General features: G+C 39.9%; 1 long non-coding RNA gene across 2 annotated transcripts; it reads right to left on the bottom strand.

Annotated features, from left to right (window-relative positions):
• Positions 1-12342, bottom strand: LOC126236906 (uncharacterized). 2 transcript variants are annotated; one of them, XR_007545004.1, is made up of 4 exons: positions 11754-12342; positions 11500-11651; positions 6492-6642; positions 1-6365 (listed from the first exon to the last, which is right to left on the bottom strand). It is a non-coding gene; the product is annotated as an uncharacterized LOC126236906 (long non-coding RNA). The 2 variants fall into 2 exon arrangements; XR_007545003.1 differs by lacking the exon at positions 1-6365 and having other exon boundaries at positions 6470-6642; positions 11754-12332.
• Between the last annotated feature and the right edge of the window lie 3015 nt (positions 12343-15357).

Genomic DNA, 15357 nt, shown 5'->3' with positions numbered 1-15357 from the left:
TTTATTGGATAAACAATATGATTAAAGTTTTCATTAAAAACATGGTATACATCCATAACATATATACTGATATTTCAGATGTTACACTGCTCATCTGGACAATTTATTAAGGTATTGAGACATGCCACTTTATTTACAAAAACAAATACAGGGTGTTTCAAAAATGACCGGTATATTTGAAACGGCAATAAAAACTGAACGAGCAGCGATAGAAATACACCGTTTGTTGCAATATGTTTGGGACAACAGTACATTTTCAGGCAGACAAACTTTCGAAATTACAGTAGTTACAATTTTCAACAACAGATGGCGCTGCGGTCTGGGAAACCCTATAGTACGATATTTTCCACATATCCACCATGCGTAGCAATAATATGGCGTAGTCTCTGAATGAAATTACCCGAAACCTTTGACAACGTGTCTGGCGGAATGGCTTCACATGCAGATGAGATGTACTTTTTGAGGATGCAGGGACGATGGGACTGCAACATGGGGCTTTTCGGTTCCCATATGCGCCAGTTCTGTTTATTGACGAAGCCGTCCAGGTAAAAATAAGCTTCGTCAGTAAACCAAATGCTGCCCACATGCATATCGCCGTCATCAATCCTGTGCACTATATCGTTAGCGAATGTCTCTCGTGCAGCAATGGTAGCGGCGCTGAGGGGTTGCCGCGTTTGAATTTTGTATGGATAGAGGTGTAAACTCTGGCGCATGAGACGATACGTGGACGTTGGCGTCATTTGGACCGCAGCTGCAACACGGCGAACGGAAACCCGAGGCCGCTGTTGGATCACCTGCTGCACTAGCTGCGCGTTGCCCTCTGTGGTTGCCGTACGCGGTCGCCCTACCTTTCCAGCACGTTCATCCGTCACGTTCCCAGTCCGTTGAAATTTTTCAAACAGATCCTTTATTGTATCGCTTTTCGGTCCTTTGGTTACATTAAACCTCCGTTGAAAACTTCGTCTTGTTGCAACAACACTGTGTTCTAGGCGGTGGAATTCCAACACCAGAAAAATCCTCTGTTCTAAGGAATAAACCATGTTGTCCACAGCACACTTGCACATTGTGAACAGCACACGCTTACAGCAGAAAGACGACGTACAGAATGGCGCACCCACAGACTGCGTTGTCTATATCTTTCACATCACTTGCAGCACCATCTGTTGTTGAAAATTGTAACTACTGTAATTTCGAAAGTTTGTCCGCCTGAAAATGTACTGTTGTCCCAAGCATATTGCAACAAACTGTGTATTTCTATCGCTGCTCGTTTAGTTTTTATTGCCGTTTCAAATATACCGGTCTTTTTGAAACACCCTGTACATTTGTAGTTTTTTAAGAGTTCATTTACACAAAAATCCTATGTCTGTAGTAATAAGTACAAAAAAATTCTTATGTATTTAACAGTTACAAGATTATCAAATTTTAAATATTAAGTACCACTTAGCTACATAAACCAAATCCACGTAAGCTTACAGAATCTACTTATTCCTGTTGACTTCACTACAGAAATCAATTGAAGTTTTACTTCACAGATAAGACAATGTGCAATGTGAAGAAAATTTAATAGAGATTCAGATTAATGAGCACAAACAGAACCTATGGATGTGAACCTTTTCCCTGCTGAGTCTGAATACCAATACCAATGCAGTACAGAACAGTGACACAAAGCAATGCAAGTTAATTTGCTAGATGATATATACAAAATATGACTTTCCTGTGTTTTGCCTGACACTCAATGGAAAGATGTGGTGTTTAGTGGTTGGATTTTTCTTTTCCTTGACCCTCCTTTTAAGTTGATTGTATGAGTGCCAATTTATGAAGTTGTACAAATTTCCAAGAGATGGAACAATCATCATCCACAGTTAATGGGTTGGGTGCCAGTTTCTTAGAGTTCAAGTTAAAAACTATTAAGGATTCATTTCCCTTTTGGAAAAAGCCATTTACATTATTTCACTTGGACGCACTTGACACTTCTGTCTTGTTGTTGTGGTCTTCAGTCCTGAGACTGGTTTGATGCAGCTCTCCATGCTACTCTATCCTGTGCAAGCTTCTTCATCTCCCAGTACCTACTGCAACCTACATCCTTCTGAATTTGCTTAGTGTATTGGTCTCTTGGTCTCCCTCTGCGATTTTTACCCTCCACGCTGCCCTCCAATGCTAAATTGGTAATCCCTTGATGCCTCGGAACATGTCCTACCAACCGATCCCTTCTTCTAGTCAAGTTGTGCCACAAACTTCTCTTCTCCCCAATCCTATTCAATACCTCCTCATTAGTTACGTGATCTACCCACCTTATCTTCAGCATTCTTCTGTAGCACCACATTTTGAAAGCTTCTATTCTCTTCTTGTCCAAACTGGTTATCGTCCATGTTTCACTTCCATACATGGCTACACTCCATACAAATACTTTCAGAAACGACTTCCTGACACGTAAATCTATACATGATGTTAACAAATTTCTCTTCTTCAGAAACGATTTCCTTGCCATTGCCTGTCTACATTTTATATCCTCTCTACTTCGACCATCATCAGTTATTTTACTCCCTAAATAGCAAAACTCTTACTACTTTAAGTGTCTCATTTCCTAATCTAATCCCCTCAGCATCACCCGATTTAATTTGACTACATTCCATTATCCTCGTTTTGCTTTTGTTGATGTTCATCTTATATCCTCCTTTCAAGACACTGTCCATTCCGTTCAACTGCTCTTCCAAGTCCTTTGCTGTCTCTGACAGAATTACAATGTCATCGGCGAACCTCAAAGTTTTTATTTCTTCTCCATGAATTTTAATACCCACTCCGAATTTTTCTTTTGTTTCCTTTACTGCTTGCTCAATATACAGATTGAATAACATTGGGGAGAGGCTACAACCCTGTCTCACTCCTTTCCCAACCACTGCTTCCCTTTCTAGGAACCAGATTATCTAACTGTAGAAAATGGGAGTGCATTACTTCTTGTGGTGACATGTTACATCATCTGTTGTTACGGAATCATTAAAACTTAACAGGGCACAAATTTTGGCAATATCCTTGCATGAAATTTTGTTGGTTCATATCTCATTCTTGTCTGTGGGGAATATATTAATTTTTATGTTGCGATGCGTACTACTAGCCAGCCGCATCTTGAAGGATAATTAAAGAATATCAATGTGTGTGTGTGTGTGTGTGTGTGTGTGTGTGTGTGTGTGTGAGAGAGAGAGAGAGAGAGAGAGAGAGAGAGAGAGAGAGAGAGAGAGAGATCCACGAGACTAAATGGTTGAGGAACTGCTTTTGGAAGTGTACACACACACACACACACACACACACACACACACACACACACACGGTGTTGAAACACTACTGGATTTATGGTATTAGCAATAGTTTTCTCTCTAACCTCATTCCAGACTGCCAGAAAAATCCTACCATTGAAACATATCCCTGAGCCTGCACAGAAAGATACAACAATGCGATGGTGTCATATGCTTTGAAAATTGACTTTTGTACTGAATCAGTCCAAGTAGTAAGTTTGAGTATTTTGTGCGGAAACTGTAGTGGAACATAAATGAGTGCCAAACCCTCACTTGTCGCAAAAGAGACAAGAAAGCCCTGTAAACATTACTAATCTTTACATAAATCCTACATAAAATGTGGTTAGAATGGTCAGTCATTTTTCAGTAATGGGAAATGAACATGGCACATGTGCATATGCATCTGTTCCTGTTACAATTACATACACACGTATGCATCTGTTTTACATGAAAAGTGTTGTTGTTTAACTTCTGATTGAACCTATATAAAAACAACACTTTTTTAACATTAAACAGGTGCACACATGGGTCGCTAACTCTAATATGAAATAGGCACTTCTGCACAGGTGCCATGACATTTTCATTACCCATTACTGGAAAAGTACCATACTGAATTGTCAACTATAGCATTATAGAAACTCTCATGCAAACAGTGGTGACAGTTTTTACTCCTGTATATTTACATGTAGCTTTCTGTAAAATTTGACCAGATCTGATTTTTAGGAACCATTCAGAGTTTTACTTCTCTTGTATCAACCTTCAGTAATGACCATTGGTACCACGTATTATGTATTTCCCCAATAACTCTGACAATGTTTGTAATAAAGTGTAATAATAATAATTATTATTGTTATAAGAAATAAAGAAGAGCTTTTTGGTACTTCCAGTCTTGCTTCATGTTACCAATACCATTTAACAAAGAAAGTATCAGTAGCAGCACAATCAGCACACAGTTGGGTATCTACTTTTAACTATTGATGGTAAAATGTATTTATGAGGGTATGGCAAGTTGTGTAACCATGACTTTCATTTTGGTTGGGAAGTTCTTTCAGTTTTAAATTTGCTGTATTACCACATATTTTAATGTAAAACTGAAAAATCTCCCAATGTAAGTGATTGCTGTAGACACTTAACTCACCATACTCTGATCAATCCATTTCATTTTTAAATCTATATGAACATCCAGGAAAGCAAAAGGGCAAATACGTGTTTCACAAATTCTGCCTCCATTTAAATGAGTGTTCCTACATTTTTGAAGATTATGTCGCTGCTAAAGGAAGACCATTTTCTGTAGGGTTCGACAATCTTCCAATATGTTCCACATTTTTAAGTGCCTCTAACTTTTTTTATCGTGTCATTGTCACAACTGTATGTGAGATTTATAATATTCAGACATCTCTCTCTTGCCTCTCGAAACAGAGATGAAGAAGAAGCTGATGGTTCAGGAATGTTATGCTCTTCATTCATAGCATCATCACTGCTGAACTCCTCTAATTCACGTAGTGCAGAATCAGTCTGTGAAATACAGCTGCCACTTGCACCATACCCATATGTCCTATCCAAAAAAATTAACGGGCTATTTCTGTACTTTTCATTTACTTTGTCAAAACCCCATTGAGGATAGAAAATAAAGATGGCACAAAAATGTTTACACATATATTTGTGCTTTTGGTAATCTTCACATGTACAACTTGGTTCCGCAAAGTTTACAGTATACCTAAGATCTTTTGAAGTGTTGCTTTTCACGGAAAAAACACCCTCACTTATTACTGACTCTTTACTGAAGCTTTCTTCTGCAGAATATCGTTTCCATACGTGTGTTATAAATTCCTGTGTCTTTCCATGGAAAAATGCAGGTACAACTTCATTGTTCTTTCTAATAACAGAATTCATTTGGCAATACTTTTTCATGAGGCCAGGAATGAAACTATTTACTAATACATTAACAACTCTTGTTAATGTTTTGTCTGTGTCATAGTTCAGAAAAGACTTTTTGACCTTCTTGTTAATTGTTTCAGCACCGTTTGTGGTTCTAATATTGGCAAATATGCCAATATTCTCGAAAGCTCTCACCCACTTTTCAGCAACTGAGAGCCATTGATTTTTAAAATAAATAAGTGCCGTGGGGTTCCTACGAAAAACCTCTTGAGTCTCTAACATTTCAACATTGAGCTTCAACTGTTCCTCAGATGGAGACGCTGCAACTTAGCGCCACAGCTCCAGAACAGACTCCTTATCAGTTCCTACAGTTAGATTCCCTCCCTTTTTAACCCATCGCCCCCCAAGCCTGTTCCCTGTGAAATGAACATAAGTACACTTTTGAAAATGAAAATATTTCTTTAATTGCTGCTATCTCGGACTCTGAGGAATCAGTAACCCAGTAGGTTGGGTTGAAGTCTGTATTCCACCTCTTGAAAACAAGTAGCGCTTCAGGAATTGACCTTGTATCTTCTACCTGAATAAAGAAAAAACATACCACTAAATAGCATCTGTTTGCCTTTACTGTAACAAAAAATAAAGGAATGTCATATTTTGTTGTTTTTTAGGTGGCATCAAGCAAACATACATCTCCATATTTTTTTAACATATCCTTCTGCCATGCACTCTCTTAACAAAACAGCAATGGCTGTATTTCTCCATCAACATCTGAAAAAGGCCTGAAAAAAATATATTGTCAGCTCTATATTCTTTCTGCCACTCATTAATCTGCATTTGCAAAGCATCTTGGTCAAACACACTTTTCTTCAATTTCTTAAGGGCCCTGTACACATGACTATATATTGTGAGATGTGTGGGGTAAAATGTAGTGTTCATTTTATCTGGCTTGTGTCGTCCAGTGAAGGTTGTGTTCACAAATCTTTCAAGGTGTAACTTTATTATTCTCACAGAAGATGTAGTTCCATCTTCAACAACTTTTGCTATTTCCGCAGCTAGCAAGGGATGTATGTCTCCACTTGCTTTTATGCTTTCTGTGCTGTGGGTATGGTGGCCTGGTGGTGACGTCCTCACATAAAAGCGAAGAACACTTTCAGGTTTATTGGCTGCCTACAAAGCCTGTTTTAAACTATGGACAACCTTTAACACAAAATAATTATAATTAACAAGAGACAAAGCATTAAGTACAAAGAGTTTGTGGAGCAATAGACTATTTCTAGAACAAATGACATAAAAACATCGAATTACAGAATAGAAACCACATACTTCCTTTCTTTTTAATTTCACGATCATCTACTGATTGAACAGAATAGCCTGGATACACTTTAACACATTTAATTGAAAAAGTGGCAGGGCAATCGCTCTTTTTCGTATCCATAATCAACAATCTCTTTTTTGCTGGGTTAACATGGTCAACCTGAAAGTATAAAGAATATTAAATATAACTTCAAATGCTACATCCAGAAGAGTCACATACAGGGTTTTCTCTAGGCCAAAATAATTTGAATTTTACAAGAAACCTAACTGTAAACCCTGGATTAGAAGGTACATAAAATGATATGAACAAAGTACTCTAAATCACAATCAATATTTAAATCTCAGACTTAAGTATTGTTGCCTAACACTTTTAAACTCAATGTACCAATGTACACACCAAATATAATCTCCCCCCCCCCCCCCAAATGTAGTCAAGTGCTAATATTAAAATTACAAAATTGTAGAAAATATGAAATACATAACAAACTGTAACAAGAAAAGAAAAGAACACCGAAATATTCAAACAGTGACATCACACCCAATAGTACTACAGGATGGCAGATAAAAATAATAACATGACAAGACAGGAATATGAATCACTAGTGTAGAGGCTATGCTTTAAATGTTATGGCATGTACATAACCACTTCATAATTACTCATGGCATCGTTTTCTGGAGTACTGTACAGATGGTACAACCAATATTTAAGTTATGAAGTAGGGATACAAAAAAAGAGTAGTGCTCTGTTCAAAACTGCTGAGAGTTCCATGCAAGTATATCTTTCGTACAGTGATCAAGGTTTAAAATGACAGTACCTCAGTCAAAATCTGCAGTTTACTTTCAAAGTGCAATAACCTGGAAGCCTTAAGGGCTCACTTTCACAATCTATGCTTCATAACACTTCATTTCATATAATCACCGTCATAACCACTGTATCACGTGTTTTGCATTGTACTTCACAAAACTTTTCGACAATTTAAGCAAAAAAATTAGTAGGGTTTTTGCTACACCTATCAAGTTTTGGGAAGTGCAATGCCTTTTGCTTAAAAGTTAGTGAAAATTTACCATAAAAACACTTGGCACCTCATATGGACTACACTGATGAAGGTATAACATGACTTGTTAAGATGTGTAATGCCTGTGATCCACTGTAGTTTCAAAATGTAATGTGAAATCTTTGTAATTACTGCAGAATCAAATAATTCCTACAGAACATCTTTCATACACAAAGATGAAATTACATCCGATCAACACCAAAATCTTAAAAATCTAAGGTAAATGCCAAATTTGTGTCCTGCACACAGGAAAAGACCAAAAATATTATTGTCATCAGGTGAGTTCTAAACTCTGTTAAAGAGCTACTAAATATTATTGATCTAACTTGTGGTTAAGGATAACATTTAGTTCTGTTCAATAGAACAGTGTCAAACTATCCTAACAAACAACTGTTTTAAGCCAACATATGCTGAAAATGTTTTCTGTAAGTGACTGTGCTTTTCATGTACCAGAAAGTACACATTGGAGGAATCTCTTATTGAAAACCCAGTAAAGAAATATGTTACAGCCTATTATCAGCCATTATTAGGCACATGAGCAACAGATGTGTAGTTGTGCTGTAGCCATATATAGTTATGCAACCATAAGCATCATATTTGTTTTAGTGACTCTCTCTCTCTCTCTCTCTCTCTCTCTCTCACACACACACACACACACACACACACACACACACAATTGCAAGAGTTCCATCCTACATTGAGGCCAACAAAATGAATTAGTATGGTGTAATGTAAGAAAAAAATCAGAAAGTTTGCATTATACAGAGATGTGGAATAGGAACTGGGATATTTCAGCCAGTTTCTGCCTGCACAATGTGGGGTGAAGTGAAAGGAGTCTGAAATGGAGAAGTAAATGAGACAGAATCGAAAGTACAAGAACCCCTTCCCACTCATCACCCGGGTAGGACCCTATTTACGGAAGGAACTGATAAGCTCTCTCATGGCTAAATGGTCAGACTGCAGAGAACAGACACTTTAGGCTGCTTCTTTCACCCCCTGAAAAACAATATCCATATTTTAAAAGATGGGACCTGATAACACTTCTGACATCACTCTCTCTGCACACTACCACTGTCTACTACTAAGCAAGTTAGTATGACACCTCTCAACACCAATAGTCTTGATGATATAAGACACTGCCTCTGTTAATTATGGGCTTCCTTCTTAAATGCCAACAAAGATAATCACATGTAATTATTATGAATCAACCCAGTTCACTAAGAGCAACTTTAAGTACATCAGAAATTGAAGCCTTCCAGTAATATTCTGCAAGGAACTTTAGCACAATTGTGAATTTTGAAGAAGCATTTCTCATAAACTATTGGAATTTTGAGTTCTTTTCCTGTGCTTGCAGAAAAATAATTATGAATTAAACATGGGCCCACCTTTTAGCATAAATTATGGTTTTAATACACAAACATTTATCACAACAGTTGTGGCACCTTCAATGGTTTATTTCTTTTTATCTACTTTCTGTGTGTCCTGCATTCCCCAATCAAAATGCTGGTGGTGGTGGTGATGATTGGTTTGTGGGGCACTCGAATGCGTGGTTATCAGTGCCCACACAAATTCCGAACCTTTGCTCAGCCCAATCACACCACTTTCAAGATGAAATGATGAGGACAACACAAACACCCAGTCTTCTCGAGGCAGGTGAACCAAAATGATACACATGTCTAAATTAATACACCTGTCTTTAGACCCATGGCTGATTTTGGTTTGTCAGTCACAGGAGATACACACAAAATAAAAAAGAAACTGCTGAGGACACCACAACTATGGTGATACATATTTGGGTATTAAAGCAATACAATAATTGTACACTTTCAAAAAAGATGGACATATCTTATGTGTAGTACCTCATCTTTTTCGTGTTCAAATGCCTTTCTAATCCAGAAGCTGTTTGGGAAATACAGAAGTGTCCGATCCCGCTCGTCTCCTTTGACCCATGACGTCACAAATATGGCGGAAACAAAAACTAACACACACACTTTCCACAAGAAGCCTAATGACACTAACGGGACAAGCACGGGAAATGGGGTGTTTTTGGGGGGGGGGGGGGGGGGGGGCGGCTAACTAAATATAAACAAATTTAGACGCCTTGCGTAGCTACAACGTGTAGGTGAAGACAGCCATGCATGAATACCCACTCACCTGCCCAGGGGTCGTAACCCCTGCAACCCATAGAAGATAAAGATGCTTCAGTAGCTGATTTTTTTTTTTAAGACAAAAAACACTAATCTCACGGGATAGAACGAACAGATCAGAAAGATAAATATAATAAACTAAAACAGAAATTGGAGGAAACATAATTAAAATAAGTAATAAGTGTTTTTAAATTAAAAAAAAAAGAATCTCACAAGATAGAACGAACAGATCAGAAAAGTAAATAAAATAAGATAAAACAGAACTGGAGACAGCCACACTCAAACCAAACTCCGCGCCGCTATGACTTCACACACGACAACACCCTTACGTCACAGGTCAAAGCCGACGCATGGGATCGGACGCTTCTGTCGACCCGCTGTTTGTATTAGATCAGTTGCTAGAGAAGATGTGCAAATACACTCACTACCTTTGTGATGGTGAGTCTGAAGGTTTTAAGTGTTGAGGTTGCTAAACCATATGGTGAAACCAAAAAACTTGAATTTATAGAACATATGCAGAAGAGAATGGGAGCAAGACTTCAGGAACTCTGCAAGGACTTGACACGAAAAGAACACTGATAGTGGAGGGATTGGTAGACAAGGCAGACTCATGAAATCAGAAATACGGAATGAGGATGTTCATGAGAAACAGCAAAAATGTCGGTGAGGTGAGAAAAGAAATTTGAGCAACTATGTTTCACTGAAGATCAACAACAATACCTCTGCCCAAAAGGAAACACTTCATGGTGTTAGTATACTAACTGTGAAGCACATGGACAAAAACACACATGCACATCATGCCAGAAACTACTATGAAAGAACTAAAGCCAACATATGGAGATCTTTCAAATTTTAAACTCCTGGAAAAATATTTACATGGCAAAACACAGAATGCAAATGAAAGCTTCAATTGCTTCATTTGGGAATGCTTGCTAAAGACTATTTTTGTTGGCATATCAGCTCTTCGCATGGGTCTGAAGGACACTGAAATATGTTGGAACGATTTAGTAATGAGCAGACTAGGCATAAGAAATAGGGGCAACATGAAAAGTGGGCTGCTACGAGTAGACAGGCAATGTGTTGCTGAAGCAGAAAAAGCTGCTGAAAGCCTGATAAAGGAGTCTACAACAAAAAAGAAAATTAAGAATGCTATATGAGATGAAAAGGAACTCAGAATCAACAAAATTATGGAGCTGGAATGTTTTGAAAGCTAAATTTTGCATGAACAATAATATAGTACTTGGTTACAGAGTGAGTCATATTAATCAACAGTGTATTAAATATTTTATCCTGGAGAATGTCATTTTTTTTAAAGAGGGGGAAAACTGACTTCTAAAAATACTTTTTAAAGTTAAACAAAACAAAATATTGCAAGAAGTTAATAATTAAAAGAATACATGTATTTTGACCTTTATTTTGGATACTACGGAAGTACAGTGTACCTAAAATAAAAATTGCATGTAATTCAGTACATAAGATGAAAATCCTTTTCATTCCACAGTTTCTAAATTTAGTCACATAGGGGTCACATTAACTAATTAGTTGATTAAATTATGGTTTCAATATCAATTTTTGGGGTTGTCCTATTTCAAAATAATAGCAAAAAATACCAGCCCTAATGTCCATGTCCCCTAATTCATTAGTATTTATAGTAAATGAATATAGCGGAATTGTAGCCAAGTAATGTAGCTTAAGAGCATTAGCCCAGATGTACACACGTGTACGTGTCGTACGTGTGTGTACTTCAAAGCATCCCTACATTGGATAAACACGTATACAAATAAAAATAAGTGAAGACAATTTCATATAACTTACGAGATGACTTGGAACAACAGTCTCCTTTTTACTGTAATATTTGGGGCCCAGGGTGCATTGTTGGTAGCTGGAATATTCCACCGAAAACGAATATCCCATAAATGGGATTTCAACGTTACCCTGAAAATGCTGGAAGAAGATTCGTGGGTTACCTGGAATTGAAACAAAAGTTTTCTAAGAAAGTTAGCAGAAAATGCGACAACACTTATTTAAGTTACAAAATATGAAATACGTTGAGACAGTAATTTTCTTACTGGTGGCGGCTTCTTGCAATTTTTGGTGATGGTGGCTGCTCCTTACCGAGTATGAATACCCTATGCACTTAAAGACTATTCAATAGTCTTTTGATCTCTTCCTCCGAATCACAGTAGCCACAGTATTTGCCGTCGTTACAGACAGCGAAATCTTTCCGATTATCTTGAAGGATATGTTCGAAACCTTTCTCATCTCCGTTAGAGCCCATGATCAGAACGACGTTCACGCGAGCAACACCGGACAAGAGGACAATGAAACCACACAAACAAATAGCAATGCAAATCGAAGATGCACACAACAGTCGATGTATACAGAGCATACACACAACAGTCGATCGGACAACTCGTGGAACACGCGATGACGCGTGCCTACGTCACGATGACGTAGGGCTCTCCTCACTGAGCGTGAAATGAATGCTACCCCATTGTGCACCAATCGCGACATGGAACTAAACAGCAGATGATAGGTATCTGGGTCCCATATGTGTTTAAGCCGCCTACGCACTGATCCTGAAACATGTTTCCGGCTTTGATGGGGCCACCATTCGGAAGCGTTTCGAAACAGAAACATCTATCCGTAGCAGTGTCAGTACACACCAAAGGAAACTATGTTTCAGGTTAGCTACAGCCCGGTCCACACGCAAAGATCTGTCTGCGCAGACATCGGCGCAGATTGCTGTACATGCAAAAGATCGCTGCAAATGTGGTGTGTTCACACGACACAAACCCCAATCTACTACTCGCCCGCCATCTATCAGTGTAGAAAGGAAATATCAGTGGCAAGCGACTACGCTGCCCGTGAACGTCAAATATTTAATTCTGTTATTTTGAAATATAGAAATGGAGGAAGTTCTGTTGTGGTCTGTGTTCGCAACTTGTGTTGCAAAAAACATTCAGACCGACCGCAGGAAACAGAGAAAGCGGTCAAAATGGTGTAGACAGTGACTGCTAAAGCGAAAGCAGTTTTCTCACGTAAATTTACTGCGAGATTTGCAGGGCGAACCTTAAGAAAGCCAAGCAGATCAAAATACCATAAAGTTGGCTGGTATACTTGATCTACTCCTACATCAGATCTTCTAGATTTCTGAACTTTGGATAACTCTTTTCGGTAAACAGTTCGCAACGATTTTTTTTTTTTTTAATTCTGTTTGCCGATGCGTCAACTGCCCGCAATTTTTCCAATTACAGCATTGTATGGTGCTGTCTTTTTGTCTCGGTCACTATATTCTTTACTTTTAATCTTCCAAAAACATGGGTGGTTTCTATATATTTCGATGAATTCACTAACAAACTCTCGAGAACACTGACCGAGTATCAGCCATTTTAATGCCCTGTGCGCACAAATACAAACACTAGACTGAGCAAACAGCTGTTTCGCGCCAGATTTGCGGCGATCTTCTGTCCACACGCTCCAACTTGTCTGCGCAGATGTGGTTTGAACCCACAGATTTGAGAGGTTTCGCTCAAACCTCCAACTCCAACTTCCAGGTTTGCACACACCTCAGGTTGGTGCACATCTTCTATCCACAGGCAACGATCTGTCTGCGCACATGTGATGTGCGCAGACATTTGCTCAGACAGATCGTTGTGTGTGGACGGGCCTTAAGACTAGCACTTCATTTCTGTTCTCGCTGCGATTTATCGATAGATCGCGCACCCTGGTGACGTCGATCCATCGCTCGTATTTGTTGCAATTACAGTAGATATATCTTTGCGCCGTAAGGTTTCCGTAGTTCGTTCGTGAAGTTCTTTGTAGGAAAATGTTTCTGAGTAGAGTTGTGAGATACCGCCTGTCACCGTTGCACGGCGCTAGTGTGTGCGTGTGCGTGTGTGTGTGTGTGTGTGTGTCGTTTTCGCTTTATTTTTCTAAAATAATGGAGTGGTCAAGGCAGAAATTTGTTGATTTAATTGCCATGTACCAGGCGGAGGATTGAAAGAAATATAAAAAAGAGTTAAACGTGATGCACATGCAAAAACTGCATCAGCTTTTGGCACGGACAAGGAAAGTGTGGAGAAAAAAATATGCTCGCTCGTGGTTGCTTACATTCCTCGCCCTCGCTCCTACCCTCCAACGGTCCCAACGCCTTCTCCAGAATCACCTTGACCGTTTTGCTGCATGGTGTAACCAGTGGCTCCTGAAACTCAACCCTTCCAAGACCCAGGCGATCATCGTAGGTCGTACCACTCGCTCCTTCCGACTCCTGGATTTCTCCCTTACTGTCTGTGCCCGTCCTGTCCGCCTCACCCCCACCCTCACCTACCTTGGCCTCACCATTGACCGTCACCTCACCTGGATCCCTCATCTCCGCTCCATCCAATCCAAAGCCCACAACCGCCTCCGACTCCTCAAACTCCTCTCCGGCCGGACATGGGGGTTGCACCCCTCTACCATCCTCCACACCTACAAATCCTTAATCCGTCCCATCCTCTGCTATGCCAGTCCTGCCTGGATATCTGCCCCCCCCCCCAAATTCTATAAGTCCCTCCAGATCCTTAAGCGTCATGCACTCTGCCTCGCCTTCCGTATACGCCTCCCGTCCCCCATGCGGATCCTCTATGATCTCATTCCTTTCCCCCATCTGCTCCTATTCCTCGAACATATCCGCATCCTCTACACCTCCCGCCCTCTTGAACCCCCTCACCCCCTGGTTGCTCCTCTCCTCTTCGATCCCCGCCCCCTGCCACGTCTTCTCCATTGTGTCCCCCCTACCCTCCATCTCTACACCCTACATCTCCTTTCCCAAGGTGGCTTTCATCAACTCCCCCTCCCAGATGATGCCCTCTCTCCCTCCATTTATCCCTCCTATCAACTCTGATCCTCACTCCCCCTCCTTTCCTCTGTCCTTTTCCCGGGCTCCCTCTCCCCCCCTTCCATCCTCTTTCTTCCACACCTCCCCTCTCTTTGCCCCCTTCTCTCCCCCGAGTCCTTTTACATTTCCCTCCTCTGCCTCCTCTCATTCCCTCTCGCGTTTGCCCTTCTCCCCCTTTTATTAGTCCTCTCCCTCCTTGGTTCCCCCCCTTTTTTCGTCTCTTCCTCTCCTCCCTCCTTGTTTTTCCCCCTACTCCAGGTCCCCCCCCCCTTCTGCCTTGGATCGGGAGTGCCATCTTTGTACCGCCATTTTCGTGCAGTGTTTTATGGTGTGGTTTTCCAGTGAGTGTTCCGTGTTGTGTCTTTTGGAAGTGTGGGAAGTGTAGCGAACAGCCATCATACTGTCGCTGGGTGTGCTCTTTTTATCTCTTGCGAACAGAAACCAGACTGTCGCCATGTTTTTTAATTGTGTGTCTACTATGTTACTTGTCTGATTCCTGTGTATTTTAACAACATTGCCAACCCCTTTTGCTTTCTGTTCTAACTTTCGGCATTTTTACGCCATTTTACACTTTAAGTCACCATTTTATTGCCTATTTTTTTCTTGTTTCTTTCTTCTTCCTTTATTTAAAAAAAAGGCTGTAGGCTGTAGAGCAGCGTAGTAAGCTGCTGCCAGCCCGCCCCTTTCGGGGGGAATTGAAAATCAATAAAGAAAAAAAAAAGTTTCTTACAGACGTGAAAAAAGAAAAACAGATTTCCAGCAGACCATCTGGTAGTGGTGCAGACAGGGCAGCA

The sequence above is a fragment of the Schistocerca nitens genome, chromosome 2 (genome assembly GCF_023898315.1).
Source record: "Schistocerca nitens isolate TAMUIC-IGC-003100 chromosome 2, iqSchNite1.1, whole genome shotgun sequence".
NCBI classification, from domain to species: Eukaryota; Metazoa; Arthropoda; class Insecta; order Orthoptera; family Acrididae; genus Schistocerca; species Schistocerca nitens.
This window is presented reverse-complemented; position numbering and strand designations above follow the sequence as displayed.